This window comes from Caretta caretta, chromosome 6 (genome assembly GCF_965140235.1).
Source record: "Caretta caretta isolate rCarCar2 chromosome 6, rCarCar1.hap1, whole genome shotgun sequence".
NCBI classification, from domain to species: Eukaryota; Metazoa; Chordata; order Testudines; family Cheloniidae; genus Caretta; species Caretta caretta.
The window spans coordinates 65,873,233-65,900,424 of record NC_134211.1 but is presented as its reverse complement, the minus strand read 5'-3'; the positions used below and the strand labels follow the sequence as shown (position 1 = coordinate 65,900,424).

Sequence of the window (27,192 nt, the reverse complement as noted above, 5' to 3'; positions counted from 1 at the left end):
TTTCAAACACCTCTCTTCTGTACACACAAGCACAGGGCATAGCCTTGACAAAACAATTTATTCTGCAACAAGCTGACTGCCAGCCTTGTTCAGGGCAACTTGCCAAAAAGCAACATCCTACAATACCTATGAATATGTTGGCAATATCCTTGCTCACTCTGTTGTCCATTGCTGTTGTCCTGTTTTCAGTCTGGAGAATGATCCACAGCCCAAGGTTCAGCAGCCTACCTGGTTTCGTTTTTTTCGGTTCCTCAAGAGGCTCTACTGTAAGCAATGTAAGTGTCACCACTGATTGCTGATGAAGGCCAATTTGCTAGTTTATTCTATAAACAGTGGTGTCAGACACATCAACTGTTATGTACTCAGTGAATGGAACTGTGCCCTCATTGGCATAATTTGGGGCAATCTGCCCCAACAGTGTTTCGTAGCATGCACAATTCTGCTGTGTCAATTGATATTTCTAGCAAAACAAATGATACATTTTATTTTCTCACAAATAAAAAACCAAACATCACTTAATCCAAAGGCTATTTTAGCGAACTCAATTTTTTCTAATAGGGCATTAGGATTTTTTTTTTCAACCATTTAAAGCTAAGAAATATTTATATGGTACGTTAATGCATCTCTGGAGCATTTCAAGAGATTCTAGAAACTAGAGTTGAGTGAGTACTTCAGAAACCTCCTACAACATTCACACAAATAAAGCATTGACTTTGTTCCACCTTGGCCCACATCTCTTTTGCGTTTACTTTCCGGTAAAAATAATAATAGGTTAATATTTAGATTGCAGTAGCACCCAGAGGCCCAATAAGGCTCTGTATAAAACAGAAATGAAGACACAGTCCCTGCTCTAAATTGCATTATAATCTAATAAATTACTGGCAGGAATGTTTACAGGAATGGCTACATTTAGATGGATATTAGTGGAAAGGAAATTTTGTATTCATAGACGCAAATATTCACACTGGAAACCGGTTTCTAAGCATTACATACATCCAATCAGGGAACAGAAATGATGCCACATGATCTTTGGGGCCATCAAAGCTGACCAAAACAACTCAATTTTCTAATCTGGAATACAGCAAGCTGTTGGTGATCAGTCTGCAGATCAATAATTGTTTGCATACGTTATTTGAATAATAAATAATTTCAGTAAAATAAACCATACAGGGACCATTTGGGAACAGAAAAAGATCAAAAATTATTTGCTGCAAATTATACAGTCCATGCTTGTCAATATATGCTTCAGTCAGAAAAATAGGAGTTAGGTGGTCTTGTCTTAATTAATGTCTGTGGACCTTAGTTCACAGCCTAAATTCACCACACAATCTGGTGCGATTATCAGTCTTTGCTCAGATTAGATATCAGTGTAGCAGGTCAGAGTTAAGTGGATAAGCAGAGCTGGGAGAAGGGAGCCAAAACAGGAATAGGAATGAGATGACAGGGTCAAGATAGAGGTTCATCTAATGGTGGAGGTCCAGGATAAATAACGATAGTAGAGATAGGGATGAGGTGTCCTGGAGCTTTGAATTTCTTACCCTGCCTAACCTGTGCATTGATCTAGTTGATTAGACCTTTATTCTCAGGAACACTGTTTCACCCAGGGAGCTGGAGGGGAGGAAATACAGAAGCATTTACACGTAGTGAATGGTACAGAAGGGCCGAAAACCCTAGAGCCAAACATTCTTCTCCATCTGGAACTTTGGCAAAGTTCAGGATCCATATTTTACAAGTGAGGCCTCTCTCTAGTGAACAGAAGTGGAGTAGCAGCAGCATGGAAGGGGTGGAGGAGGAATGAATGTACCCAAATGTCAGAAGAAACCTGTCATCACTACTCTGTTTTGACAGAGTGCGGCACTAAGCCCTTTATCAGCTGGTATATAAATGAAATCCCATACAAGCTGCAATCCAAGTGCAGCACTGCTGCAGAAGTATGAATCAACTGTGCGTGAGGCAAGGAACTTTCACTGAGCCATCTGTGCTCATCAGGCAAAGTCAGTGCTCTCATTTAAAATATAAACACATTTCTCTTTGTTTTGTCTTTTTCTTTCTCCTGGAGCTTCCCCTCATCTTCCTCCATGCCCTTCCTCTCCAAACATTCTTCATTGCTAAAACTCCCTTTGAAGTTAGTTGGGAGTGTTAGTATGCAGAATACCTGCTGTAATGAACACTCCAGTGGAAAACAACAAGCCGTCTGAAAACTGGGACTGATTCATGGGCCATCAACTAGAAAGGGATGTTTCTTGCTTGCTGTACAATATTAGACTCGTTTCATGGCAGATTTTTTCCCCCCTCAGCTCAGCAGCACCTCCAAGCAAAAGCTTCATTAGGCTAGAGTTCAATTACTTACCACAAGGTGGTGTTGTTATCCGTGAATTACAGAGCAAAGGCCCCTTCAGTAGCTCTGGGTATCTTTTCTGCATGTAGATTACAGGCTGAATGGACATACTGATTTTGAATTTCTTTTAAATTAGCAATCATTAACCCCCCAAATACTGCTTATAGCTATATAAGCTTTATAGCTATTGATCTGAAATCCATCTTACTTCAAGTTACAGAAATGTAGAGAAGGGAGAAAAGACCATGACGTTGAGTCACAGCAGAGCCTTTCTTGCAAGGGCTGTGCTTGATTTAAAAATGTGACTGATTTTACAGATAAAAACATAAAACACACAGTCCTGAGAGAAGGGGCTAGAGCAGGTAACTGAATAGAAACCAAAAAAAGATAGAATGAGAAGAGGAGAGGGAGAAGGACAAAGAGGACAGCTCACCCATGGGGTAAAAGAGATAAACAATAGAACAAAAGCACTACACATAGTCAGTGACATGGTCGAATGCCTGACTTGAATCCCAAGAAGGGATGGCAAGGGGAGAGTGAGTGAAGGTTCTGTTGACTTTGATTATTTCACTTTCTTCTTGTAAACGGTAGGAGGAACACACAGGAGGAATACACCTTGGTCACCGTGATGGTGGTTTTTTTGTATTGAGCCATTGGCTTTCAGTACAAAAGTTCCAAAAGAAAGATCTTGTCATACTGGGGTTGCTTGCTCTGAAATTTACTGGGGTGTGAGTCAGTTAAGAATATGCACTCATTATGAGTGTATCTGTACATAGCATCCATTCCAAGCTCACTCAGGCGCTGATTTTGACTACTCCCATGCATAATGTTAAACACATGCAAAAATGTTTGCAGGATCTGGGCCTCAGGTTACTGCATATCTTCTATTTTTGGGATGCCAAGAATTTCTGGGAATCTGCTTATTTTTATCAAGAACGCTAACAGGGACATTTGCTTCTGAGGATCTAAGACACAAGGGGTGAAATCCGCATTATGCAGTATACCACTACTACTGACAAAATATAAAAACGTAAAAAACAAAATACATTTCAAAGCAAAAATTTTCCCAAACTGATTTTTTTTTAAAATTCCAATTTACGGGAAATTTCAGAAATACTTGTTTTTGTTCCAATTTGGACCAAAACCAAAATGTTCAAATCTCAATTTCTCATGAATCAGAAATACCAAATCTCGAGCAGCTCCGGAAATGAGTGGAAAACATGTCAGGAGACAGAACATGCATGTAAAGAAAATATCAGAGAGAAAAATATATGGATTTCCCAATGAATGACATTTAGAGCTATGTTGATCTTAGCTCACACAGGGCTCTGCTGCCAATCCTAGGTTTATTATTAGAAGTTATTTCCCTTCATCAGCCCTGTATTTTTGTAGCATCAGCCTGGAAATCACATCTCAGTTCTTTCTCCTGCAGACCTTTAATTTCTGCCAAGTCTTTCATATTTCACAGGAGAAGCCTGCAATTTGGTGCCACCCTCTGCTTTTAAGGGATGCGTTCTCCAACTGCTGTTTGGGTGTATGGGCACAAATTACGTTTGTGAATGCTAAAGGGGACATATTTTGCCCTTCAATATGTGAACAGGCTTTCCATTAAAATCCAGAAAAGACCCTTGTGCGCACCTGAATGAAGAGTTTGCCCTTTATTAATGAATACATGCACTAGGTTTTTTGCAGTTGGGAGGGGTGGTGCACATGGAACCTGTAAAATGTGTAAGTACTAAGAAACCAGTTGCTGAACTCATAATGACCTGTTGGTTCATTGCTGACCTTTTATTCTCCCTTTTATAAATTTCCTCTACTGTTTTCTGGTATTACGTACCAGTAACAGTTACAGTTAAGGGCTTGTCTACACAGCGTGGCAATGCACCCTGGAGGGGTGCGATTTCTAAAGAGCACCAATGTGTTGTGGCCACTTACTGGCCTGCAGAGACTCTGGTGGCACCAAATCAAAGTTCCCTCGTTGCGTTAACATAGTGCTGTTTAAAACAGCACGATGCTAATACACAATAAGAAACTTTTAGCTCCTGCCAGCGGGGCCTACATGGGCCAGCTAATGCACAGCACAGCACACTTTAGAAGTCACGCTCCTCTAGTGTGCATTGCTGCATCTTGTAAACAAGCCCTATGGAAGTTAAACAGTTTCCACTCCAGCCTCCTGCTTCCAGCAGCTCATAACTTTCAAAAACTTTCATAATTTCAGACTGGTATTCTCAAAGTCAGACTCTAGCTCTGCTCCTTGAGAAGAGCATTGAAAATATGAACAGCATAAGTCACCAGTAACCAAATGGTAGAGTGAAAAGGAACAACTAGCTGGGCTCCGCTTCTGCAGTAGGAAGTTGGGAAGGAGCCCCTTTGCACACATTTATATAACATCAGTCAGTTACATTTGGAATACATCCTGAAGAGACATCTTGCTAAACCTCCCCTAAGTAGGGTGAGCAGACAGCAAGTGTGAAAAATCGGAAGAGAAGGTCGGGGGTAATAGGAGCCTATGTAAGAAAAAGCCCCAAATATCGGGACTGCGCTATAAAATTAGGATATCTGGTCACCCTACCCCAAGCATAGAAGCGTAATAGTCATCAAGAATCAGTTGGGTGGTAGAGGTAGAAACTGATTTGCAGGCCCATCCAAAATTACACATCACATCCCCCAGCAAGTTCTTCACCTCTAGGTTGGAGAACTACGCTCTACAAGAACAGCAACATATTACATACATGGTATGTTTTTACCCACCAATCAGATGACTTTCCCTCTCTATCTATTTGCACAACTTCCTGAGTCAAAATAAAAAATGCTGCCAAAAATAATTAAAATACAAAAACAATCAAAATATTGTTCTGCTACAGATTATGTGTTAACTCCCTGCTGGCAGTCAGGATCTCCCAAGTTTTACTTCTCCTGAGTTCTTACTAGGTGGCCATATGCTGTACAATCTCTCAGTGGCTCAGTTTTTCTATCTGTAAAATGGGGCTAACAACATTTAGCTACCTCTCAGAAGTGTTGTAAAGATTAATTAGTGCCTGCATAGCAGTTTCAAAATGTAAACCACTATGTACTTATTATATTGAATATGACTAACTCTTCCTGACAGAATTTTCTAGTGCTGTCCTTACTTGCTAACAGTTTCTCCTTTGTAAATGTTCATTTCTAGTTTTACTCCTACAGACTCAAAGCTGTCATTGCTCTGCAAATAAAGTTCGTGTTACACCCAGAGTAACTAATGTAGAATCCTGAGGCAAGTAACTCAGAATATTATTTCCTACCTGAGCCAACTAAATGAAAGGACAATATGTAGAAACCCTCAGCAAGTCACACACAGAATCAGACAAATCAATGCAAGTCTGAATCAGTTATCCTGATCACACAGCTTTATAATCATGTGTCATTCTCCTTCTTTGTTCTGTGTTACATAGCACTGTACTGTAGCTCAGTAGTGCTCAGAGATTTTAGGCTATTTGGGGAGAGGTTTTGCTATTTTTCTGGCACATTTATCTATAACAGAATGCCATGTACACCAATATCACTCTGTAAACACTCATCAGTTCACAGAGCAACACCCCATGACCACTCATGTTGCAAACAGACTTGGAATATAACAGTTATTGTACACTGGCTAAACCAGAAAAGCACAGAGAGAGGCTGGTCTGGCAAGACTAGAATAAAATTATAGCCAGGGGTGACCGTAACATTAAGCACTTACCAGTACGGGGGCCAGCTCCGGCCCCCAGAAGGGGCGGGGCCTCAGGCAGAAGGGGCGGGGCTGGGGGGGTCAGCTTCCCCCAGCCAGTCCATCCGCACTGCCTGGCCCGCGCTGCCTGGGGCTCCAGCGGCAATTTTAATGGTCCAGAGCTCTGGCCACTGCTGTGGTAGCAGCAGCCGGAGTCCCAGGCCCTTTTAAATCATGGCCCTGGGGCAGCTGCTCCTTTTGCCTCTCCAGCAAAATCGTCCCTGACTGTAGCGGATATTCACTTGCGATTGTCAGACTGACAGTGCTGGCTATGAAAAGTCTGTATGTTCAACATGTTTGTACACCCACGCCCCCTGCAGAAGCGATACCTATGTGATATGTTGTAGACCCATGCAATACATTATGGAACCATGTGTTAAATAAACATATCACTCACCACTGACCACTTCATCTACCCTCAGCATGTTATTTCATCTGTCCTGGGTCTAATATTACAAGGCCCTTGGCATCAAATCAATCGACCAGAGAAATATTTCCTTCTTGTCCCATTAAATGTGAAATCACTACCCAAATTATGCCTGCATGCAGCCCACAATGGGCAATAATCAGTGCTGGGCCAGTGATTGCTTTTCTATACATAAATATGTTATATCATGACTTTAAAGGCTAGTAACTTAGACCCCTGCAGGGTTATAAACAAGGAATTTGAACCACTGGGAAAGGGAGATTTTTTCCCTTCCTAATAGGACCCAGCAGTCATTTTTTGCCCTGGAGGTAGCTGAGATAGTAAACCTAAGAATCAGAAAATGTGTATAGATAGAAAATCCATTTTTAGAGCTGTTTAAAATGTAGCATATTTTTCTATTCCCAGAGTCTTGCACAATTGGAAACCAAGGAGCCTGTCTTTGCAAGGAGAGGGATAAAAAAAAGTTTCTAAAATGCCCTTAAATATTCTTCTGATGGTGTTCCTGTAACATGTGTGTCTTTAGATCAAACCACGGTATATTTTGAATAAAGGTTTTGTCAGCGCTCCATGTGGGATGAGGTGCACAACTCACTCATGACCTTGTCACTCATCAGCACTTCACCTAACCCAAACTCATGCTGATAAAACAGCTGGAGACTTCCCAAGTGTTGTAAGGTCAGTTCTGTTTGTTTGGACAGATGCATAATGGTGTGACCTGAAAGGTTCTCTCAGCATGAGTTTTGGATGGGTGCAGAGTTGATGAGTTGCAAAGCTATGAACAAGTTATGCTAGGGTGACCAGACAGCAAGTGTGAAAAACTGGGACAGGGGGCTGGGGGGTAATAGGAACCTATATAGGAAAAAGCCCCAAATATCGGGACTGTCTCTATAAAATCGGGACATCTGGTCACCCGAAGTTATGCACCTCATTCCAAAGGAGGGCTGAGAAAACCTTTAGACCACACCATTACGTATTCCACATACACTGTCCAAACAAAGAGAACTTGCCTTACAACCAGGGGTGAGAGGCAGCCGGTACAGGCCAGTATGGCGTACTGGTAAAAAGTGGCCGCCAGGGCCGGCCCGTACTCAGCTGACGTTAAAGCGCTGCCGCAGCAAAGGACCCTGCTTAAAGCGCTGCTGCACCTTAACATCATTGCCCATTTTGTTCCCCCCGAGCCACCGACCGGGCTTGGGGCGGCGGGGGGGGGGGGGGGGGCGGAGAAGGAAGGAGCAGCTGCCCTAGGCAGAGCCCCAGGCCCTTTAAATCGCCGCTGGAGCCTGGGGGGGCCGGGTCAGGCAGTGCAGATGGCTGACCGGGAGACACTGACCTCTCCCAACCCTGCCCCTTCCACCCGATGCCCCGCCCCTTCCAGTAAGTGCTTAATGTTACTTTCACCCCTGCTTACAACACTTGGGAAGTCTTCAGCTGTTTTCACATCTTGTGTTGTCATCTGTTTTAAACTGCCATTGGACTTGCTTTACTGTTCATTGTAATGTTTGTAGAGCATTTTGAAGAGATGAAGTACAATACACAAGTGCCAAGTATAAACTAAAGCACTAATCAACTTAATTTTTTGAAATTATCTGTAGTATGAGTGTCACCGCTTCACCACCCACCAGGAGAACTGAGAGAGGACATTAAGAAGAGGGACTATAATGCTGGTGGATATGTATGGGTGAAGGGGAGAGATCCATAGTGCTTTAAAATGCAGGGGACCCCTTCCCCTGTGGGAAAATATTTCACCTGGGCCAGTCATTGAGTAAACTCAGTGGAATTATACCAGAGATGACTTTGGCCATTTTGTTTGTTTTCACTCTCCCCTTTAATAAACAAACTACAACTGCTAAACCATTACAGGAAAATAAAAAACAGCACAAAACTCTTTTTGAAAAAGACTCCTACTGCGATTATTGGGTTGAGAGAAATCAATGATCCACACAGACTGTCTGTTTACACCATCCTACCTAATGGTGATTTTTAATGAGTATGTACCTTATCCTCTCTCTATGGCTTGTTTATGTACCTATGGTACTTACTACACTGATAACGGCCAGTATATATCAATTACTAGAGCTACCAGAGCACGAAGTGTCCTTACCTGCCAGTGAGGAATGAATCATTTTGAACTTCATTGTTAAAGTTAATAACCACAAATAAAGCTTTTTGCACATGCCATTTGTTCTGAAAATGGTACCAGCTGTGATAGCCTCAGCCTACTTGTGGCCCAGCCAGAATTAGAACTGAGAAATACCTTGCTTCCCACGCTGTAACTCAGCCCATTAAAACATTGCCTCCTCTTTAAGGGCCTGATCCTGCAAGTCACAGAGCACTGAATCAATAAGCATTTAGATATGATGATGAAGAGCACAGTAAATGCCTAGAGGGAAAAAAAGACAAAAGTGCCTATATTCTTGAGGGTACCTGACAAGTGTCACTTTGCACCTCAGAGGGTCCTAAATATGTAAATTTAAATATAGCAAGTACAATTGTAAAAACACAAACTATTTGTTTTAACAGTTAAATTAAAATTGGAACTAAAGCACAATATTTTAGCAGCCAGGGTGATTAACCATTGGAACAAACCACCAAGGGAAGTGTTGGATTCTCCATTTCTTAAAGTCTTCAGATCAAAACTAGATGCCCTTCTGGAAGATCTAATTTAACCAGACACTACTGGGCTCAATACAGGGGTAACTTGGTGAAATGTAATGACCTGTGATATACAGGCAATCAGACTAAATGATGTAATGCTTCATTCTGGTCTTAAACTCTATACATCTATGAATAGTTTCTCTGTTCTTGCTCTGGTTAGGGCACTGTGAACCCATCAAGTGGTGCATGGGAAACACAGAACCCTGCACACCACTGTCTTAGCAGTCAATGAAGGAGAACAGATTTTCCAATTATTTAGACTTCAAATGCAAAACTTTAAATCCCCACATATGTTCTGTGGCTCATTTGAAATCTAAACTCTTAGAAAACGGTCTGTTCTTAAGATTTTCAGTCAGGCTGGGCATGGGGCACTAGTCCAGAAATCAGGGTGGTGACAGAAAAGAAGAATGTACAGCAGAATGGGCAGTAGAAATGCAGCTTTGAAACAGTTGCTGTGCATGCATAAGCACCTAACTGGTTATTACCTACCTGAGCCACTATGTGACTCCATTGCCCACCTTTCTAGTACTGACTGCATCCCCCAGTACTACAATTGTGCAATTAGCTCAGTGAACAGTTTAACACATACCCATGCTGATCTGTTCTAATTGGGCAGTAGTTGTTGTGTTAAGCTTTGGTATCAGGGAAGAAACTATTCCTTTAAAAACAAACTGATATTAGGAAAAACTATTTCATTAGGAGGGTGGTGAAGCACTGAAATGGGTTACCTAGGGAGGTGGTAGAATCTCCTTCCTTAGAGGTTTTTAAGGTCAGGCTTGACAAAGCCCTGGCTGGGATGATTTAGTTGGTGACTGGCCCTGCTTTGAGCAGGGGGTTGGACTAGATGACCTCCTGAAGTCCCTTCCAAACTTGATATTCTATGATTCATGATGAAATCTTCCCTGAGGATGCTGAAAGGTCCACACAAATGCATTGCATACCCTGCCAAATTGCATTTTAATGAAAAAAGCCATATTGCTGATGGGGCCTAATTACTTCATTCAAATTTAAAGGGGATAAGAAAAGTTGATCTATAGCAAAAACATTAGGAATATTTTTTATCATCTTGTTTTTATCTCTGCAGGAAGAATAATCAGTGGCTCTCTGGAGCTGGAGACTAATAGGTTCTATGTTAGCTTAGTTTTAACTAGAAATGTCTTCTTAGGTGAAGGAATTTTAACATTTGGTTATTAAACTCACACTTCTGGTTAAAAAAAAAAAACTTATTGTAGAGTGATTATGTAGTTTATGCTGGTTTAGATTGCTCCCTTTTATGAAACTAAATTGCTGGATGCTTGTGTGCAGTCTACAATTTTGTATTCTAAAGTAATGATTCCAGTAAGTAAAATAAATTCAGTCCTTTGCCCATTCTCTACTTCTTTAAACAAAACTCTTCCCCAATATGTGTAAAGGGACAAATGAGAATTAGATGCCCAATTCCCATAAGCTATTAATGGGAATTGGGTGTGTAAGTGACTGTAATGGTGGCCTGGTGTGGAACCATGGTTACATCTCTGTCAGTTTCATCAATTGGGCTTTCAATAAAGTTAAATGAGTCTTGTATACAGTGAACAATGCCCCTGCAGGGATCTAGTTTATTTAATCAATTGCCAAACATGGCATATAAACCAGCCTTCTTCTGCTCTAAGTCCCCAGAAGCCTAAGTTCTGAAGTCTCTCCCCTGCTAACTCAGGGTCTCTCTCAGGCCCTCCCTGCCTTGAGAGCTTTGTGGTTTCTTTCCTCTGGAACGTTCTCTCTTTGTGTTCTGGAGGCTGTGCCTCTCCCTGCACCCTTGGGAGTAGCTTCCTACACAGGAACTTCCTCTCTATGTTCCAGGGCCCCCTACTTGAGCACTCATAAGCCTTTATTAGGCCCAAGGGCTGCTTACCTAATTAACTGCCCCTCAGCTGCTTATCCCATTAACTACCCACAGGTTGATCTGGGTTGGCTCATTCTCCTTCGAGCCAGTCAAAAGCAGGCTGGGTGCCTGCCCCCCAGAGGGGCAGCTCCTGTGTCACTGCCATTTGTACATATTTGAAAGTCTCCCCCAGATCTATTTGTCATATGTTTTGATTGTTCAAAACAGTACCGCTCTCCTTCTAGCTGCAGTGCCCTGGGGACATCCTTTCCATGCTCCTGACTAGGCAATGGAACAACAAAAAGGAGATGCTGGCTAAAAGTTTCAAAAGCTCCTAAGTGACTTAGAAGCCTAAAACTCATTCTCAAAATGACAAGTATTTAGAACCCAGATCCTCAAAGGTATCTAGATGCCTATTCTCCCATTGACATCAGTAGGAATTAGGCACCTAGTATGATTTTCAGCTGTATCTAGTCTGCATCTTTAGTATGTAAAGACCTTTAAAAATATGGCCTCAAGTCACTTAGGCATTTTTAAAATGTTTCCAACTGCCCCGACATAATCCATCCCAATGTTCACACTGAGAAAGCAAAAAGACAAGACTTCGGAAATTAGCCAGCGCTGTTACTCTTGTATTACAAAGATGATCAACAAAGGCCATAATGATATACTTCCTATTGTATCTCAGTACCTTCAGTTAAGGAGCTTCCAATATACTGTCAGTGTAAAAGATGCTAAATTTTGGCGCACATCCAGATTTATTATCCCTCAAGGGAAATATAGTAGCTTTGCTTCATTCGATATTTACCTCTCAATCAATAAGTCTTGATGTGCATGTCAACAGTTGTCGATATCTACTTATTATATATGCAGTCCATGTGATTTACTGTATTTATGCTAAAAGAAAAGGAGTACTTGTGGCACCTTAGAGACTAACCAATTTATTTGAGCATGAGCTTTCGTGAGCTACATCCGATGAAGTGAGCTGTAGCTCACGAAAGCTCATGCTCAGATAAACTGGTTAGTCTCTAAGGTGCCATAAGTACTCCTTTTCTTTTTGCAAAGACAGACTAACACGGCTGTTACTCTGAAACCTGTATTTATGCTGTGCTTCTACAGTATTTATCTGAATATAAATAAATATATCCATCCATTTCTGGACCACCACACACACACTGAACTTCCCTCTAATTTTTCACATCCATGTGCAGAATGAATTTTGTTATGTGCATTAATATGGAGGTGATGTGTGGCAGGGATGAGGCCGAGGGGTTCGGAGTGTGGGAGAGGGCTCAGGGCTGGGGAGAGGGTTCTGGGGAGGATGCGGGAGGGGAGGTAAAGGCTCCAGCTGAAGGTGCAGGCTGGGGATAAGGGGTTTGGAGTGCAGGCTGCCCTGGGGCTGGGGGGAAGGGGGGAGGACTTCCTCCAGGCCTCTCTCACCACAGCAGCCCAGGGCCAGGGGAGAGGTGCCTCTCCACAGCCATGGCAGCTCTGGGGCCAGGGGAGAGGCACCTCTCTCCGCCTGCATGGTCCTTGATAGCCTGCTGCACCACCGTGCAGCTTAGAGAGAACTTAGCTCCCAGTACAAAACTTATAAGACTTACCAAGGGGTATTTGTCCATACATTATAAGATCTTAAACCCTCTCACAAGCAATCACCTCTTCCTTGAGCCTGCAGGTAGTCCCAGATTATCCTCCATGATGCATCAGGTTATTCCTTTTCCCCTTGCAAATTACTAGTCAGCTTTTTATCAAACAGATGAGGACTGCTGGTAAGACCACCCTTATTTTGTCCAGTCACAAACCCTCTCCGTCTCCCTCAGGTCCTGGCCCAGGGTCCTGTGTTGCTCACCCCTAAATAGGGGAGATGGACCTTTCTCCCAGCCATGAGGAGGGGTTCAGGACTTGTTTTCCTGGGCTGCTCTCTGTGCAAGTCCTTTTAGTTTGGGGCATGGCCCCGCTAGTCCAGTTTCACCATAATTGGGGCTTTTCTGCAGTTTACCCTTGGCAGGGGAAGACTTACTTGCCTCCAGTGGCTGCGTTGGCAGGCTGGTCTTTGCCTTCAGACAGGCACACAGAGAGCTCCTGCCTCTTTGCCAGTCAGCCCCTGACTGAGCCAGGCTCCCTTCTTTTCTCCCCACTCCAGGCCTGGCAGTGGCTGCAGGTATAACAGGGCAGGGCTAGCTGAGCCCACAGGTTTTCTTTAACTCCTGCTGTGCCCGGCAGCACTTTCTCTGCTCCTTCACAGTGTCCTCTATGTCAAACACTAAACTCCAGCTCCATGGCAGCATACCTCTGTATGTGACAGACAAATCTAAAAGCAGGGAACATTCTAATCTGGTTTCCGATTATTTCCCCACATGCCTTTTGTGTTTTTTATTGTAACAATATCTGGTTTACGCACTTGAAAGTTACAATTAAAATACAACTGAAAATAAACACAAGGCCACAGTCTTGGTGCTGTTGGTGCAAGAGTATTCCTCTCTGCAGATCACGCTTCCTGGAACATACCGCTTCCTGGAACATACCACCATATCACCAACTCTTCCCACCTCATTGACTCTATTTAACTTAAAATCTCATGTCAAATCCATCTTTTCTTCTCTCTCATCAGTGTGGATTGCCCCACAAGATCTGCATATTGCTAGGAGGAAGGAAGAAGCAGGAGGTGATGTGCATCAGCTTCTGCCTCTCCAAGGTTGTCATGGAGTCTCCAAGCTAATTCCCTTTTGTGGTGAGTCCCTTGCATAGTACAATCCTCCTTTGTAGTGGTCCCAAGGGCAGCTGCCTGTGCTGAAATCCATAGCAGCAAGGCTCCATTTGAAGCTGCCCTGCCAGAGCGCCAGCGTCCCCACTGGGGAATGGAATCACTCTCCAGAGGGCCTTGTGTGCTCAGTAGAATCTCTGTGGTGCTGGGGGCTGGATCCTTCTCTCACAAGGTGAAATCCCACCCCAGAATTGAATGAAAGGAGGAAGCACCACGGGCAGAACCCACTTGGAGTCTCCCTCTCCCCAAAGCCCCTCTTGAGGGTTCCCGTAGAAAGTCATGATCTGCTCCATTGTAACACTTAGAATCAAATGCTTTAAGTATTCCCTATTCAATAGCTCTTATAAGAGAGGGTACAATAATTCCAGGAAACAACTTCCTACACCACTAGGTCCATTATTATTATTAACAAAAATGATGAGGTAGACAAGAAAATGCAGTTACAGTTCAGGGTTATACAGCAGCATGGAGTGGGACTTCCCTAGTGCTTTAGAGAAACAGGACAATGTAACAGTAATACTGCCTGAAAATCAAATTTGCTGGATAGTGGGACAAAGCAGGATGAATGCTTCAGGCAATGATCTCACTTAGCATTCTGTCAGAGGTGCTCATCTAAGAGATGAAGAAATTTACTCTGACTAATTAGGCATTATATATTAGCCAAGGTCATAGCTAAAGAGCAGGTGTTACTTCCCCTTAAGTGAGAAAAGCCAGCAAAGTGACTGAAAAGAGTAATTTAGCTATTCCAGCTTCTGTTTCAAGCTCTGGATCAACTGTTCAGGGTCATCAGTTCAGGAACTTCTGCCTTTTGATTGTATTCTGTTCACGTGATCTAAGGCAAAAAGGAAAAATCACTTCTGGCCTATGAAGCCCAAGCCCTTGCTGAAGTCAAGAGAAATCAAACTGAGCACCAGGAATGGGGTGCAGATGCTGTGTTTGATGAGCTCTGACCTCTCCAGTAAGCATGACTGCAATTAAGAAGCATTATCATAGAGGTTGTACATGTACAGGGAGGGGAAAACAAGGAGTCTCTGTTCCAAACCACACCAAAAAAGGAATTCTCAGCAGGAAGTAGAGAGTTTAACTCTGAGCTCAATAGAGAGCATCTATTAAAAAAGTGGATCAGGTGCCTGTGTGGGTACAAGATAATGGGGCTTGACTACACTTGTGCTGGCTTTGAGCATTAGAAGGTTTTCAACATCACTCAGGTTAGGTTTAGTTAATGTGCAGGTTAACAGCGGATGAACAAATGGAGAAAGTTTTTCCCTAGAGCCTAAAACACAGCAATGGAGTGATACAGTTTGTATCGAGAATCTTCAAGTGGAAATCAGGAGTAACTCCACCGAAATCAGAGTGACACTGGTGAAAGTGAAAGGAAAATGTGATGCAATATCTCCAGGTGCTTTGGCTAGGGTGGCAGCTGGGTTTATGAGCTAGCCTTTATCTGGAAAGGAAGTGTGTGCCTAGTCACAACAGTGAAAATGATTTGGTGATCTTAAAGGTGATCTTTTAACCTTTTATAACCACCAACTCAAATTTCAAAAATTATGTCTTCAAGTTATGCTTGTGTAATGCCATCACTTTGCAATTATGTCCTTGGGTGCAAGCACGTGGCCTTCAGTGGGTTTGCCCAAAAGTAACTGGTTAGGAACATAATCCCTATTTCAGCAAGTCACTTAAGCACATGCTTAACTTTAAACACATAGGTAAGTGCCTGATGTGGACCCAGTGGCAAAATGAGAACAGACACATGCATGGAATTAAGCGGCAGGCCGCAACTTTTATTAATCTTTAACACATGCTAGGGGTGTTACTTGCCCATTGCCCATATTCTCCTATACCAGGCACTTAATTGGTTCCAGGGCAGGGGTTCCAGAGCTCCTTACAATATAACCCATAACATGGGGCAGACACTCCTTAGTCTACCCCATAGGACTCAGCTCTCCGAGTCCTTGCACCCTCTGCGCCATGAGGTGGACAGAGAGGGCAGCATGAGCCCAAGGCCCAACACCAAAATCCTTGGTCTTTTCCCTCTGAGAACTGTTCATTTTATTCTCTTAGCCACACTGGAAACTGACTGCAAGTTGTGACAAATAAACAGCTCCACCCCTGTACCTCAGTCAGGTACTAAGTGCATTCCTACTCAGCCCACTATGGCTTGCAGGTGCTGTGAGAAAGGCAAAAAACTCCCTGGTCTTCTGCCAAGTGGCCTATGGGAGAAAAAATTCCTTCCTGACCCTTTGGCTAGATTGGCTAGAGCTGCAGCATCTGTCAGGCTGGGTTCCCATTCCTGGGTAGGGTGGGCTGCTAGAAAGGAGCTGAAAGAGGCTACACAAGGCCCCTGTGCTGGGCTAAATCCTGGGAGCAGAGGAATGCTGGCTAATCAGCACCTCTCTCCTCCAGCTGGTCAATGGGTGCCAGAGACTCTCACGAGGAGATACCTATTGTCCCTTGGCAAGCGTCTCCCTCCCTTGCTGCTGGGACTGTTCCCCTTTCACTGCTGACGGTATCAAGTTCCCCCACCCATTGATGCAAGTCAGTGGCATTTTGCTGAACGGGGTAAAGGCAATACAAAATTAGGACGAGACTCCAACTCACTTTCTCTTAGCTGCTCTGGCTTTTCAGAGATAAAACGAGGAAAAAGGAGTTTACATATAAATATGTAACAGTGGGTGTCAAGGTTCCTCCCCCACTCTGAACTCTAGGGTACAGATGTGGGGACCTGCATGAAAAACCTCCTAAGCTTATCTTTACCAGCTTAGGTCAAAACTTCCCCAAGGTACAAAATATTCCACCCGTTGTCCTTGGACTGGCCGCTACCACCACCAAACTAATACTGGTTACTGGGGAAGAGCTGTTTGGACGCGTCTTTCCCCCCAAAATACTTCCCAAAACCTTGCACCCCACTTCCTGGACAAGGTTTGGTAAAAAGCCTCACCAATTTGCCTAAGTGACTACAGACCCAGACCCTTGGATCTTAAGAACAATGAACAATCCTCCCAACACTTGCACCCCCCCTTTCCTGGGAAATGTTGGATAAAAAGCCTCACCAATTTGCATAGGTGACCACAGACCCAAACCCTTGGATCTGAGAACAATGAAAAAGCATTCAGTTTTCTTACAAGAAGACTTTTAATAAAAAAATAGAAGTAAATAGAAATAAAGAAATCCCCCCTGTAAAATCAGGATGGTAGATATCTTACAGGGTAATTAGATTCAAAAACATAGAGAACCCCTCTAGGCAAAACCTTAAGTTACAAAAAAGATACACAGACAGAAATAGTTATTCTATTCAGCACAATTCTTTTCTCAGCCATTTAAAGAAATCATAATCTAACACATACCTAGCTAGATTACTTACTAAAAGTTCTAAGGCTCCATTCCTGGTCTATCCCCGGTAAAGACCCAGCATACAGACAGACACAGACCCTTTGTTTCTCTCCCTCTTCCCAGCTTTTGAAAGTATCTTGTCTCCTCATTGGTCATTTTGGTCAGGTGCCAGCGAGGTTACCTTTAGCTTCTTAACCCTTTACAGGTGAGAGGAGCTTTCCCCTGGCCAGGAGGGATTTCAAAGGGGTTTACCCTTCCCTTTATATTTATGACAGTGGGCAAGTCACTTCTATTTTTTACTATCTCTGTTACCCATCTGTAAATGGAGATAAAATTTCCTTACCTCAGAGCACTGCTGTGAGCCACTTGGATTCTATGGTGAAGGAGGCCATAGAAGTATATAGATAGAAGGCTACAGTTAACTGTGTATGTAACCCTAGGCCTTAACTCTGTGTGCCTTACCTTCCCCATTAGTGAAGTGGGGATAAAACTTAACAACTCACTTATGGAGGAAAGGTATTGTTGACAGTGCACTTGTAGAAAGGTATCTCTTTTTATGCTAATTTAAATTTATAAATAAAAAGTAAATGATACCTTTTTAAAAGCAAATTGGCTATGTTTGCAGGCTTCCTCTCATGCTCGTACCCTTTATTATTACTATTATATATTTATAGCACTGGGAATGGGCACGGTGCTTTAAACACACATATTAAAAGAGATGCTGAAAAACTCAAAATCTTACCCAGACAAATACAGTAACTAGAAAAACAGTGAATACATGGGAAGTTATGAAGACCTTCGTGGTGACATCCACATAGGGTTTTGAGGAGAAGCAGCAAGGTGCAACGCACACAGGTTGTGGGAGCCTATACAAAGTATAGGAAGGCAGCATGGAAGAAAGTATGAAGCTGAGGGTGTCAGGAGGAGACAAAGCAGAGAGGACTATCAAGAGTGCCATAAGGGGAACAGAATTAAATGAGTACTGAGATGTGGGCAGGCATGGAGTTGTGCAGATCCTGGAAGATAAGGAAGCAAAGACTGAAATTAGTGCAGGAAAGGCACAGAAACCAGGGGCAGCTAGCTAGAAGTTTTTCATCTAAACTACTGTTTTGGCAAAGATGCTAATGAAAAGCATATAAATACTCAATATTCTCTCCCCATAGAAAGGGTTAACAACCAAAGAAAGCCTAGATCAAGGATCCAAGGATGGAAGGCTGTAGCAACTACACTTGTATGGCCCTTAAGGGGATGGTGTGCTCTAAATACACTCTTTAAACTGGATGGGGACTAGCAGAGGACTGGCTGGCTGAATCCCATCTTATTAACAATAGCCACCATCAGACTGACAGATCACGAGCAGGGCCCAGCACACTAACTTTGTTTTCATATTTCTCTTTCCTTACCTACCTGTACCTCTCTGGATTGTACGGAGTTAAATGTTGATCTGCTTATGTATCATTTATTTTCTTTTGATTTGCATTCCTCTTCTTTTTCTTAATACACTTGTGTTGCAAGAATGAACGTCAAGAGTCTGAGACCGTTTAGAAGAAATTTGCACAGTTCATCAGAGAAGTTGAACAGATCCTTCACACTTGAAAGAAGAGATGACAAGAGAGCAGGCGGTATAGTCTAGCCATTTCAGGATTTTTAGTTGAAAGACAAGGACTAGAGGGATCTGTGTCATGAAGAGCAATTGCTGCCAGGGTTGTGATTAGAGTGACACACAAATAATCCAGAGAGCACGCAAAAGAGCTGAGCTAGAGGAGCCTGACATTACAGAGGTCTGAATCCAAACTTCCATGATTCAGTTAAAAAATACAATGGCTAGTGCAAAATCTTGTGAGATTTACATTTCCTGGTCCCCTACAAGTGCCCCAGGTCGGCTGCAGGTATAATTATACAAGATGCATTACACTTTAATGCACAATTCAGAATGAAATTATTTAAGGAAAACAGTTGGCAGATTTTGAACTACGTAGGGATTCAAAAACATCATAGACTGAGTCCAGATTTGGGAGTGTGTCAAACATGACCCAGATACCTATTTAGAAGTTACACCCAAAACTAGCTCACATAGGACTCAAAAGAGCAGGCTGATCAGACACGGCAAAGAAATCACCATGCATAATAGTACTAGCACTTTATTGCACTGACAGCATTAGAGACTCCTCAGATGTCCTAGTTCTTGCCCAGCTTTACAAAGACAAAACAATCATGACAGCATATTCGACAGACATGAAAGGGGACGTGTTTAGCAGCTTACATTCTTCAGATCACAATGGGCAAAACTGCAGTGAGGCTGGATTAAAAGGAAAACAAAGTAACACCAGCCATACCATTCGCTGAAATAGAGAAAGGCTCTTATGTGCTCCAATAGTATGTCAGTAGCAGATAGGGAAGGCCCAGGTAAAGTCTTAGAAGCATTCCAAAAGCATTTTTAACCCACAAAAGATATCATATATAAAAGATCTCTCTTCAACAAGTGTTATAAAAAAATCCGGAGAAAAAATAGATCAGTAGATTGCTAAACTATGCAAAATGGCTGACTCGTGCAATTATCAAATCTTAAAAGATGAATTAATTCATGATAGATTAGTAATATGGATGAAAGATGCAGGAGGACAAATGAGAAAGCTCAGGGAGCTCCCACTAGCTGTACAAAGGGCAATAGACATGCGCAATGTTGAGTAAATAAGTTCACAACCAAATGCAGAGCATTAGTGGAATGGACACAGATCATTCACCAAAGAGCACAGGGAAAGCATGAAAATACAAGGAAAAATACACCAAAATACATGCAAAAAACAAATGGCCAAATACAAAACAGAGGAGAAACAAAATGCAAAGAAAGACCTGTTAAGTAAGAGGAGAAAAACATTACAAATGGAAAATGCCCCATATATGGGAGTTAATAATTTTGGCAAGAGAAATTGTTATACCAAAGCTTGTAGACAAGGAAAAAAGGAAAATACCGAGGAAACTAATTGTGACTCAGGATGAGATTTGTATGTATGTGACATTAATGCAGTGGGAAACAGCAAGCATAAATAATTTGTAAGGCTCAAACTGGTACCAGATGCAAGGAGAGGGCAGCAGCAAGCAAACAAACAGGAAATTGAGTGCTAGGAGACAGTGGGGCACCAGTGAATGTGTGAGGCTACAAAGGCTTCCTCAGCATTATGCAAGAGAAGAAAGCAAAACTGAAACCAAGCAAAGCCAAATTAAAAGTATATGATAGCACGATCATAATACCACAAGCACAATGTAAACTGCAAGCAGAATACCATGGTAAAGAACACAGGCTGAAGTTTCAGGTGGTACAAACACCACAGAAATGACTCCTTTCAAAACCAGTGAATTCGTGCACCTAGTGATAACAACTGTGACAGTTATGGCAATTCTCTGCCATATCCTTCAAAGAACTTGTGGTATTAGATATATGTATCACCATGGGCCAGGATTGTATGTAACCTCTCTAGGGGGGAAGAGGTGAGAGATATTGCAATGCCATGCACTCTCTTTGTGGTCCACTGCTCTAAATGAATGATTTATGTATGATTATGTTCTGCTCCCCAGGGGAAAGGCTACCACAGCTCCTCCAGGAAGTAAAAAGAGGTGGTGGTGATTAAGGCAAGTCAGCCAAGTTGTAACCCCTCAGAGAGGTATCCCCTCCTGGGGAGGCTTCTTACATACACTAGCTCAAACTGGATTTTCCAGAGACCAACAGACAAAGACAGGATGTTTGGATAAATAGCCTTGCTCAGGGCCTTCTTTCCTGATCCAGCAAATGGATGGGACCTTCTGTCCAAAGGAGGGGAGGAGAAGTCCTTGTAGAAGGGTTGGAAGGACTTAAACTGCTAGGGTCCCGTAAACCAATGGGTGACCTTTGGTAAGCTGTTAGCATGCGTATAGTAACTTTGATTGTTTTAATATGCTTTCCCTGTAATGTTTTTACCTTAAGAAAAATGTGCTTGCTTAGAAGGAGCTCTGTGGTAACTTATAACTGTGAGCCATACACTAGTCATAGCCTTAGAGAGGAAGCAAAGTGAAGGCACTGCCTGTTTAGATAGTCTAGCGTGGTGGGAATAGCACAGTGTAAGGCAGGAGACTATGCAGCCTTAAAAAAACCTGGTCAGAAGGTAGTCAGATTCAGGTCTCCGCCTGGGAGAGGTGATGGCTGGGCGTTGGAAACCTTTAAGTGGGTGCCCTTGTTGGATCACAGAGGGGGAATACTAGTACAGTTGCCCTGGAACTAACCCCGTGGAACGGAACTCATTCAATAGACACACAAGCACAACAGGAAACATATCCAGAGCAAACACTGCACTGTGTTTGCTTGCAGCACAGCTGTTACAAGATTACCAAGGACTGGCACGTTTCCCATACATATTACACCTGGAAATACATAAACCAATGTGTCCAGCACAGCATCTGCCTTGCAGAGCAAGCTTTGCAATAAGAAAAAAAAATAATGGGCACAATAAAGCCAAATGGGAAAAGGCATCACTGCTAAAGTGACAGAGCCCACAAGCGGGTAACCAGCGTTTTAACCACTGAGGAGCCAGTCAAGCTGTACATCTGCATAGACCTAACAATGCAAACAAAGCACTAAAAAGAGCTCACTGCCAAGTGCTTAAAATTGAAAAATTACCACCTGACTTGGCAAAAGCAAAAATATTCTAAATATTTGATGCCATGGATGGATATTAGCAGGTGCTACTGGATAATGAAAACAGCTACCTCCCCACATATTGGACACCAGTATGTAGATACGTGTGGTTGAGAAAGCTGTTTGGGATTAAACATGCAGTGGAAGAATATTAATGACAGAAGACAGACATACTAACAGGACTCACAGGGATCAGCCTCACACCTGATGACATTCTGATGTATGGATGTGGAGACAGCATGGCAGAAGTTGTGGCAGATCATGACCACAACCTCATCTGTCTACTAGAAAGAGCCGTGCAAGTAAATTTAAAATTAAACAAAAACAAGACGAAATTGCAATGGACTAAAATACCATGCGTGGGACTCTTATCTAACCTCTCAAGGGCTATGACCCTGACGCTGAAAAAGTAAAAGCAATAGAGCAGATGTCCACACCCAAATATATTAAATCAGTTCAGAGTCTATTAGGATCTGTGAACTATCTGACAGAATTTCTTCCAAGTCTCTCAGTTCTGTTTTGGCCCCAACTGCATGCCACACAAAGAGGGGGGTTTACTTCAGTTAAGCAAGCTATATGTGCAAGTCATTTCTGTCACTGAATATGCCTAACCCAAATAATTGCATATATTTTGAAAAATATATGTGCAAAACCAGATCCTGGGGCACTAGGCCTAGGTATGGAAAGTGACGGGGGGGGGCGGGGGGGGTGAAATATACTGCCAGAGGACTTTGCACCCAAGAAGCTCCAAATACACAAAGAATAACAGGCCCCATTAAAAATCCAGCCTTTGTCATTCTGCAGTGATTGTGGTTCAGTGGTATCTCCTATTCTAAGTATTTATTTTAGTGGTTACTGCAGAGCCTGCAATTGTGAATGTTCAGGTTTTAATGTTGCTAACTTTAAGCCATGAGAGACGGGTTATTTGAATTACAAATGGCTTGTGCTTCTATCCCCAGTTCCCAAAGTTGAGGTTAATTCCTGTCATATCTCTTATACAACTCCCGAAAGACAGGCAATTTACTGTAGAGACATAACAAATACCCCAAATCAGAATGTTTTGCTCATAGCCACACTACTAATACTTAAAATTGTGGGTCACTGCCCAGTGAAGGCCAAGTATAACTGAACTTCACTCCCCCTCCTGCGTGGTATCTCATGACAGCCAAAGCCTGTGCTGAGTCCCATTCCCTTACCCATCCTCCCTCGATCCCATCTCCATTGCTCAAGTATCCCTCCTGCTGATATGGCTCCTTCCATCCGCTCTGTGCCTGCCTTCATAATGACTATTAGCACCTGAATTATGCTTTGGTATTGACCAGATACCGATAGTCTTTGTATCTGATTATTTAAAGAGAAGTGGAATCATCCAATCCCCAATAGATGTAAAACCAAAACCATAGGACAGGGAATTCCACTAAAGTGCAACACGAGACTATAAGGATACAATAATTGCATATCCAACTTTTTATTGTGTAAGAAAAATGTTACTTTTCTCTTCAAGTTCATGTGATATTTGGAATTATGATTTAAAAGTGAACATGCTTGGGATTTTCAGTTAGGCTTCTTTTTAAAGCTCATTTGTTTAGTTTTTCAGTTTTAAGAATTATACATTGTGAAACCAAGTTCATACTGTAGAAGGATCTGCTCCTAGAAATTTCCTGTTCAATAAATGACTATAATACTGAGGTAGACATAAGCAATGTCATGCCAGATATCCTCTTCCTGCAGCAGAAGCAGGGATCACATAGGAATTAACTGAAAGAAGACCTAACTGTTTAGTGATATTTCTCCTCAGAACAAAAAAATATATAGTTTTCCCCCTGCATATGGTAGTGAATCATACAACTAAAATATCCAAGTGCCTTAATTCACACTGCACTTAGAGTAAATCCAGAGAAAACCAATGAGCAATTTTGCAGGATTTATCAGTTAAAGAAATATATATACATACTTTTTTTCAATAAAATTGGGATTCTGTCCATTTTTGTTTCTTTATATATAAAAAAGGTCAGAAAGGTTTTTTTCTGCTTTCCTTTTACATTTGAAATTCATGTCTGGTCTACACTGAAAGACCATGGCCAAGTCTATAGGGCTTCTAGGCATTGTGGTATTACAAATAATAAATAACTGAGTCATTCCTAATTGAACTGGTTAAGCACAGACAGTTCAGTGTGTCAACACTGGCCATGTTGATTTGTGTACTGGAATCTGAGAGTCAAAGTCAGAAGGGAACATTTTGATCATCCAGTCTGATCTCCTTTGTAACACAGGCGATAAAACTTCCACAAAGTAATTCCTAGAGCAGAACTTTTAGAAAGATCCAATCTTGATTTAAAATTTGTCAGTGATGAAGAATTCACCATGACCCCTGATAAATTGTTCCAATGGTTAATTACTCTCACTGTTAAAAATGTATGCCTTATTTCCAGTCTGAGTTTGTCTAGCTTCAACTTCCAGACATTGGATTGTGTTACACCACTCTCTGCTAGATTAAAAAGAGCCCATGATTAAATATTTGTGCCCCATGTAGGTACTTACGGATTATAATCAAGTCACCCCCTTAAGCCTCATGTTGTTAAACAGATTGAGCTTCTTGAGTCTATCATTAGATAGATCCTTTAATCATTCTCCTAATCCTTTAATCATTCTCCTAGCTCTTCTCTGAACCCTCTCCAATTTATCAACATCCTTCGTGAATTGTGGGCACCAGAACTGTACATAGCATTCCAGCATCAGTTGCAACAGTGCCAAATAAAATTAAAATATCCTCCTGAGTAGGAGCAGAGATTCCCATTTATGCATCCCAGGACTGCACTGGTCTTTTGACCACAGCATCACACTTGAAGCTCATGTTCAACTGAGTATCCACCAGGCCTCCCCAAATATATTTCTGAGTCACTGCTTTCCATGATGGAGTCCCCACCATTCTGTAAGTATGAGCTCCAGTCTTTGTTCCTAGATGTATACATTTACATTTAACCATATTAAAATGCATATTGTTTTCTTGAACTCAGTTTACCAAGAGATCCAAATCTCTCTGTATTAGTGACCTCCACTCTTCATTAGCTATCACTCCACCAAGTTTTGGTACATCTGTAAGCTTTACCAGTGATGGGTTTACATTTTCTTCTAGGTCACTGATAAATAGCATAGGTACAAGAAACGGATTCTTGTGGGACCCCATTAGAAACATACCACTTGATGACAATTTTCCATTTATAATTACATTTTGAATACTGAAACTCAGTGTCTACACTAGTGCTGTGCTAAATCTTTTCACTTACAATGACCTCTTGGAAGGTATCCCACTGTTCCTGGCACAGTTCCCAAAAGCAGTGGATTCTGGTTGCTTTGAAAAAGCAGCTGCACTGGGGACAGTAGGAGGACCATTTTAACCTATTTCTTTTTAATTTTTTTTGGTTGACCTGAAAATAAACATTAAAACTACACTAAGATAACAATCTGAGATTTGAACGGCACAGAAAGCTTCAGTTATGCCTTCCCCATTAACTGTAACTTGGCTACATTGTACATAGAGGAGATATCCTGCTATTAAACTTACCACTATGTGTAAAGGAATAAAATATGCTACATGTGAGACTGGTGGTACAGTTACTGGGGGAAACCATAACTTTGGATTTCCTGACTTTAGTACATAGATTTCATTAACATAGGTTTTTTTTTTGCATTTCATTAGAAGAAACTATCATGATTTATAATTTAAGCCTCTTTAACTGAAGGTCAGGGCTTTCTCACTAAATACCTTGAAAATTTGTTTGATTAAGGCAGTTGGAGAACAGTAAATAAGAGCGAGTACTGAATAATGTGAATGATTTATTTTTTTAAGTGCTGGAATGCCACCAAATGAAAGCTGAAATACACTGTGATTGATTGATTCAGGATGGTGCCTTTCAAATTATGTTCAATAAAGATTTGTGGATTCAATTTGCTATCGATTGTCACTTGGTATTTAGCATAATTCATTCCACAGCACTTAATGGTATAAATGGTTATTTGTCTCAGGGTCATATCTCCCCTCATGCCTTAGAGGGCATGGACATCTCCCATAGAATTGATGCGGCTCTGTTGCACAGATGATGGAGGGAAAGCCCACCAAAGTATTGGGGGTGGGATAGAAAAGGACAGAGAAGAAGTAATGAGTGAGAAGAAATGAGGTGGGGTTGGTAGATCCACCACTACCACAGATCCACTGCCCACTATAAAGGAAAGGCAGAACACTTGAAGTATTACAGCCTCAGGACAAAAAGAAAAGGAGGACTTGTGGCCCCTTAGAGACTAACCAATTTATCTGAGCACAAGCTTTCGTGAGCTACAGCTCACTTCATCGGATGCATACTGTGGAAAGTCTCTAAGGTGCCACAAGTACTCCTTTTCTTTTTGCGAATACAGACTAACACGGCTGTTACTCTGAAACCTCAGAACAGTTGTTCAAATTCAGTGACCACATAGGATACATGATGGGCCTTACATTTAATCTGTGCTCCTGTGCTACAGCATTCCGATTCTGAAATAAACTTTCACAATCATGTTGTGCTTTTGAAGACATCAGGACAAAAGCAAGAGTCATTAATCATTCATTTTCATGACTTTCTACAGGTGCTGAAAATTGACAACTCTTTTTAATGCTCCATCTATTAACCACAATATTCCATCAGCTAAATGCAGTGTGTTTCATAAGACTGTAGTCAGCACCAAGAAAACGCTTACCTAGTAATGTTTTGATACAACAAGTGAACTATCAATTCATCTAACCACTGTTTCTATAGTTAAATTATCATCAAGTCAGCCCCATTTCATTCCAGTTCCTAAGCCTGTGCTGAAGGCTAAAAGTCTTGAAAGCATCCTTAAAAAAAAAATCAGATAAAACAAAAGATGACTGTGGCTGCTTGTGCCAAGCACAGAATTCTTGCTGGCTGCTCTCATCGGCAGTCTGGCCTATTAACCTCTATGCCTTCTATTTTACAGCAGGCAACAATGTTTTTGTGATGTTCCAACTTGATAAGATGGCTGTCTTTTTTTCCCCCCTTTTGAAAATGTCTCTGGTGTCTGTAGAGAGAAGGCAAGTCATGGCAGAAAGTCTAAATCAACTAAGGGTATGTCTCCATTTGAGGTGGTAGGTGCAATTCCCAGCTTGCGTGGGTACCTGTTGGGTGGCTAACTCGAGCCACCACCCACGCTATCCTGGCTACACTGTTATTTTTAGAGCTGGGTACATCTGTGTGACCTGGGAAACACACCTCCCAGCTCAGTTGTAGACGCATCTTAAGAGTGAGGCAAATCCTGTCTGTTAGATTCTTATGTGCCCACCAGAAGCTCAAGGTGACAGGTCTGTTGTCTATGCCTCAGGCTCATCATACCTTGACTTTATGGTAATCACAC

The 27,192-nt window shown here is 42.0% G+C and overlaps 1 protein-coding gene across 5 annotated transcripts in view; it reads right to left on the bottom strand.

Annotated features, from left to right (window-relative positions):
• RGS6 (regulator of G protein signaling 6) overlaps positions 1–27,192 on the bottom strand; it is a 526,529-nt gene that overhangs the window by 151,686 nt on the left and 347,651 nt on the right. The gene's annotated exons all lie outside the window — the stretch shown is intronic.